The sequence below is a fragment of the Sinocyclocheilus anshuiensis genome, unplaced genomic scaffold (assembly GCF_001515605.1).
Source record: "Sinocyclocheilus anshuiensis isolate Anshui unplaced genomic scaffold, SAMN03320099.WGS_v1.1 scaffold2181, whole genome shotgun sequence".
Taxonomy (NCBI): domain Eukaryota; kingdom Metazoa; phylum Chordata; class Actinopteri; order Cypriniformes; family Cyprinidae; genus Sinocyclocheilus; species Sinocyclocheilus anshuiensis.
This window is the reverse complement of record NW_015552262.1, coordinates 451,244-457,217: the sequence shown is the minus strand read 5'-3', so window position 1 is coordinate 457,217 and position 5,974 is coordinate 451,244. Positions and strand designations below refer to the sequence as shown.

At 33.0% G+C, this 5,974-nt stretch overlaps 1 long non-coding RNA gene across 1 annotated transcript in view; it reads left to right on the top strand.

Moving 5' to 3' along the window:
- Nucleotides 1–5,974, top strand: part of LOC107663537 (uncharacterized) — a 30,068-nt gene that overhangs the window by 9,913 nt on the left and 14,181 nt on the right. Inside the window, exon 2 of the long non-coding RNA XR_001631347.1 lies at nucleotides 4,242–4,292. This is a non-coding gene — a long non-coding RNA (uncharacterized LOC107663537). The remainder of the gene's footprint in view (nucleotides 1–4,241; nucleotides 4,293–5,974) is intronic.

Genomic DNA, 5,974 nt, shown 5'->3' with positions numbered 1-5,974 from the left:
ACACACGCATGCAATACACAATCAAACACATGCACAAACCTACTCAGATGAAACTGTATTGTTCTTGCATGGCATGTAAGATTTAATGAATTCTCATTTAAGTATCAGCTTATTTTCTGATGTTTCTACAGTACATACAGAGGTCTAAAATAAATGTGAATTATAAATCTATGGAATAATTTCAATAATTTCCTTGGAGAACAGTTTGAGCCAGTGCACGTTTGAAAACACTGAACTGTACGTTATCTTGTTGATGTAAAAAATAAAAAAAGATGCAAATCCATGCATTACTGGTACTATTGATTATACTTGTGATTAGACTATTATTCAAATTTCTAACACAGCTTTTTATATTTTCAGTATTCTTTTTTTTGTAATGTTTTAAATTGTGTGTATTTTTATTACTTTTTATTTATATTTATTTTAATTTCAGTGAGTTTATTTTATATATTTTTTCAGTTTATTTCAGTTTTTTCAGTAATTTTAGTGCTTAAACTTAAACTTATTTCAGTTAGTTGTCAAGGCAAGTTTTTGTTGTCATTTTAAGTGAAAGTCTGAAAAGCAAGAAGCTTGAGCAAAAGTCTCAGTTTGTTCTCCATTTAATCTCATTGCTGATTAGAAGAAACAACAGAGATATTGAAGATTCATCTAAAAGTGATTCTTGCAAGGATATAGGGATCCATCATCTATTATTACGTAGCCTATTGAATACTTGATTCTGATTGGTCAAACACAATCAGATATTTGTGTAAAAATCACTAAACCATATAATTTATTTTTAAAAATATATTTCTGTTTAGATCTAATTTGTTTTTATTTCAGTTTTATTTCACTTTAACTTAAACCTAATTACGTTAGTTGCCAGTAGCCAGTTTTTTATTTTAAATTATTAGTCTGTTTATGTTTTATGTTTGTATTTTATTTTGCTTCAGCTTTATTTCAGTTACATAAAACGATTTGTAATAGTTTTACTTAATGATAACAACACAAGTATTTAACATTGCCTTTCAACTCATCCCGCACAGTTTGACCCATATAATAATATCAAAAATCAAATTTGACAGATTATTAGAATACTCAATTCTGATTGGTCACTTTGTGGTCAGATATTTTTGTTTAATAATCAGTAAACCATACAATAGCCGTTGACACAGGCAACTAGTCTCCAGCATAGCTGTGCTAGTTTCATGTCTTCCTTCTCACATAATAACATTATTTCATCTCAAATCAATATTTCATGTCCATGAGGTGCTCATTATCTCAAAATAAATGCTTCGTGTCTGGATCCTGATCACCTTGTTCAGGTTTATTTTGAGATAATGAACCTCTGACTTTTCCATACTTAGACATGCCGGCCTGTTTATCAGCCATTTGTTTCTGAGAAACACACACCCACATGGGAGGACAGTGGTCAGGAAAGGTGTTATGATGGAAACATTACAGGTGTGAGATGCTTTTTACTGTCTGTCCTGGTGCATTTATAGAAGGACATTTTAATATGGTCCTTACTTTAATATGTTTATCTAACTATAGTGCACTTTTAATACTGTTGATAAACTAGTTGATCATCGTACAAGATCGCGGCAGGGAATCTCCACATTTCATGATAAGGCTTTATGGCATTTTCAAACATCTGACTGTCGTCATGGTTACGCAGCCCTGCAGCAATCAATTGCTCATTGTGCTTTGAGCTCATTACGTGTGACGTGTTGTCAATCAGGTCTAGTGGAGCATGACAACGAGCCCCTGTTAACTTAATGATGATTGGCTAAAGCAGCGTGACCACTTCCTCTCCACTCTCAGTGTCACTCTGGGGGCTTTTAATGGGTTGCGTGCTGGAGAAACATAGCGTGCGTGTGTGTTTTGGTCTCGATACAAAATGTCATGACTCTTAATGGGGGCCGTATGGCGTTTTACTTCACTAATGCATGTTATGATTTTTCCTAGCTCGAACAATGTGCACTCGAAATGAGATCTCATCGACTGGTTTTGTTTTCCTGACTCTAACTGCTAATGCAATTTACATTTAATGCACAGAAGCAGCTCTCACAAACCAGCTAAAGGACCTCTTGAACTCTGAACTTGCCTGTGCACTGACTAGATTTACACCGACTCAGTAATGCACCGACTGAACTCTTGTTAGTGTAATAAGATGCAAATGCATGCATTACACTATTGCTTATACTTGGGGTTAGACTTTTATTCAAGTCACTAACCCCAAGTCAGCATTATTTTAGTATTATTATTTATATTTTGAATTAGCTTTTTCATATTTGTATATTTTCAGTTTTCATTTGAACTTTAGTTTTAGTAATTTTATGTGCTTTTGTCATGTTTATTAGTTGTTAAATGTTTTTATTTTATTTTATATTTATATATTTCTACTTTATTTTTTAATTTCTGTTTTTAGTCATCTTAGTATTTTAACAATAAAATATGCATAAAAAAATATCAACTTAAAATCTAAAAAATCTAAATCTATTAAAATTTAAATATTAGATGAATAACTACTAAGGAAACAAGTTTATTTCTAATTTTCACAACATAAAAATAGTGTTATATATATATATATATATATGTATGTACATATACATATATACAACTTAAATATATTTGATTTCAGCTGGTTGACCAAGGTAACATTTCTTCTTTCCATTTAGTTTAAGTTGAAGTACTAAAATAACAATCTAAAAACAAAAACTAATAAAAATGACAAAACACAACAAAATTGCTAAAACTTATAATTAAATGGAAATTAATATAAATCAGTCATTCTTGAGAAGTGGGACAAAACAGGGTGCAAAATTGAAAAAATAAGACCTTGTACTCAGACAAATGAAACTACATTTATGTATCTTATATGTACTAAGCTACTGAGCTATGCTTTGGTTCAACCTCCCAACTTTTCTCTTTTTTAACAAAATGCGCTTTTTTACCTTGGACTGTGTAATATAATTTCAACTTTATCTTTAACAGCATTCAAGACAACATTTTAACATTTCAAAACACATTCTCGTGTTAGCAGACAGATTACATTATTTTTTAAAGCTAATAGCAGTTACCATTGCTGGACCTGTTTTGTCCCACGTCTCAAGAATGACTGAAATATTAGATGAATAACCTAAAAAAAAATCATTTGGCAACTAACTGAAACTGAAAGTTTATTTATCTAATATATTATATACCTTTATACCAATTACAGAAAAATATTTTTAATAGTTTTAGTTTTAGCTAACAATTACAACACTATATTCCAGGGGTCTCCAAACTCAGTCCTGGAGGGCCGGTGTCCTGTAGAGTTTAGCTCCAATCCTAATTAAATACACCTGAACCAGCTTATCAAGCTCTTACTAGGCATACTAGAAACTTCCAGGCAGGTGTGTTGAGGCAAGTTAATGCTAAACTCTGCAGGACACCGGCCCTCCAGGACTGAGTTTGGAGACCCCTGCTGTATTTAATGACCCGAAGTGTTCAACTTTGCCTTGCAACTCATCCCACACAGTTCAATCCATGAATGATAGAAATCAAATTGCATGGTTTGGTTGGGTTTATGATTTTCATCTTGTGGATGATAAAACAACGGCAAAAAATCTCTTAGGCTGACATGGAAGAAGAGACCAGAGTCACATCTAGAGTCCAAAAAAGATCAAAGAGAGGCTCCTTTGACCTGAAATCACCAAGTATCCTCCCAGAACACCCTAGCAACCGCATAGCAACGTGCAAAAGACACCCACAACAGCCTAGTATCATGGTGCCGTCAGAAAATGTAGTCTGTCAATAGAAATGATATAGAAATTAAGTCTGTTTGCCCTGTCTCTGCATCACAAAATACTTTATTGGGAAGCATGCTCATTTTCTCTGCCCTTTTTGTGCTTGTTCTTGTGTTATTTTTTACTAGAAGTGACTCACAGTACACTAACAACACCCCTCCAGTCCCCTACTGACCAAGACCCATTTCAAATCCTAATGAAAGGCTCATATAACAGCAGCTGAAGTCATATTAAAGCAGCCTTTCACGCTTTTCCAGCAGCTCGGTTCATTATATTCACATTATACAAAAAGACACATTAATAGGAGCAAAAAAAAGCTTTTTAATTATGTATTTTACTAAGCCTCTGAAAAAAGCATTCAGAATAAGCTATTTTATGTTTTTAGAGACACACACACACACACACACACACACACACACCCAGAGAGAGAAATGCCACCATATAACTCTGTCTCTCTGTTTTTCTCTGTAGTGGCTAATGAGGATGGTGAGACCAACAGCAGGCCACTGGCGAGATTTGCACGTAAGTATGTGTTTTTGAGAAAGCAACAAATTTGCAGAGCCCTAGCTACATTTTATTTTTTGTGTAAATCTACATCTTGTTTCATATACGAAAGTGAAGGGCTGAAATGAAGTAGCAGATTTGTCATTATATTTATTCATAGCAGATGCTTTAATCCTACAAAGTGCTGCAGAAATTCTGCAGAAACACTAACACTCACAGCATGTCTAGCAAAGGCTTTGCACAGTCAGGGAAAGTTAAAAGTGATTTCTAAGCCTATAAAATGTTGTGAAATGTCTAAAACCAGTATTGAAAATCCCATTTCTAAAAACCATTGTTCAGTAATCACAAATGACCAGAGGCGGACAAAGTACACAACTTCATTACTTGAGTGAAAGTACAGATACTACTGGTCAAATACTACTCTACTACAACAGAACACTGCTGCCAGAATTCTACTAGAAAATCTGAGCATATCACACCAGTCCTCAGGTCCTTACACTGGTTCTTTTCTTTTATGTAAAGCACTTTGAATTACCATTGTGTATGAAATGTGCTTTATAAATAAACTTGCCTTGCCTTGCCTTACAAGTGAAAGTTGTAAAGAACGAAAGTACATGCTTTTAAAAGTACTTAAAAAGTAAATGCATTGTTTTATTGTCACATTGTTGTATACTTACAATACCTTATGCCACTAATGCAACCTACTGAATACACTGATTAGCTTGTATTATCTTTGGAATTAAGAGCTTTTATGTTACCAAACCTATATAAATGGAACAACTGAATGAAGATAATCAACTTTATTTTTTATTTAACACTCCTACAGCTACATTGAACTCATTTTAATACTTGTTTAAAAGTTACAAAGTTATTTTTCAAAGAGATATTGAAGGCTATGATATGGTTCATTTTAGGCAAACCAAGCAAACATTGAAAAGAAAACAAATCTTTAGTCTTTTCAGAATACCGGAACATACTCTATCAGTATGGCCATGGGTGTGCAAGTTGCGCCAAAGAACCGTCTTTTTGAATTTTGCCATCAACTGATCAGTGTTCATAAAATGCTCATAAATCAGTGAACGTCACAACATGTGGCTAGGGTTTGGTATTGTTTTCATTTGATCCATTCTGATTCTGCTTATTGATTTCAATTCTTATCGATTCCCAGTTTAGATTCCAAAGTTGTAAAAAGGTGAAGTAAAACATTTTGACCTGTGATCATTTAACCTACTTATTGATCATTTATTTGCAAAAAAAAAAAAAAATATTTATGTGCAGTGTTTTGACAATAAAATAATGTTCAGATTTATGTACTTCCTTGACCAGTTTTTAGCAACAATTTACCAGTAGGCCTGAGTAGTAAGGTATTTTATAAATGGTAATAGCAGCCATTTTTGACTGATATATTAGCCTACCATTTGTATTGCCATAGTTTAACTACAAATATTAAACTATAGTTACTATAATGAAACTATGTTAAATTTGTGGTTACTGTAGTTTTACTACAAATAGCATAATTATGGTTACTATAGTGAGAGAAGAGTAAATTTGTGGATACTGTGATTTTACCGCAAATACCATAGTTAAACTAGTTACTATAGTAAAAACATGGTTAATTTAATGAGTTAACACATTCACATGCGAGTTCACACAGAATAAAAACTATACATTTTCTCTGTCATGTAGATCAAGGTGTAGGT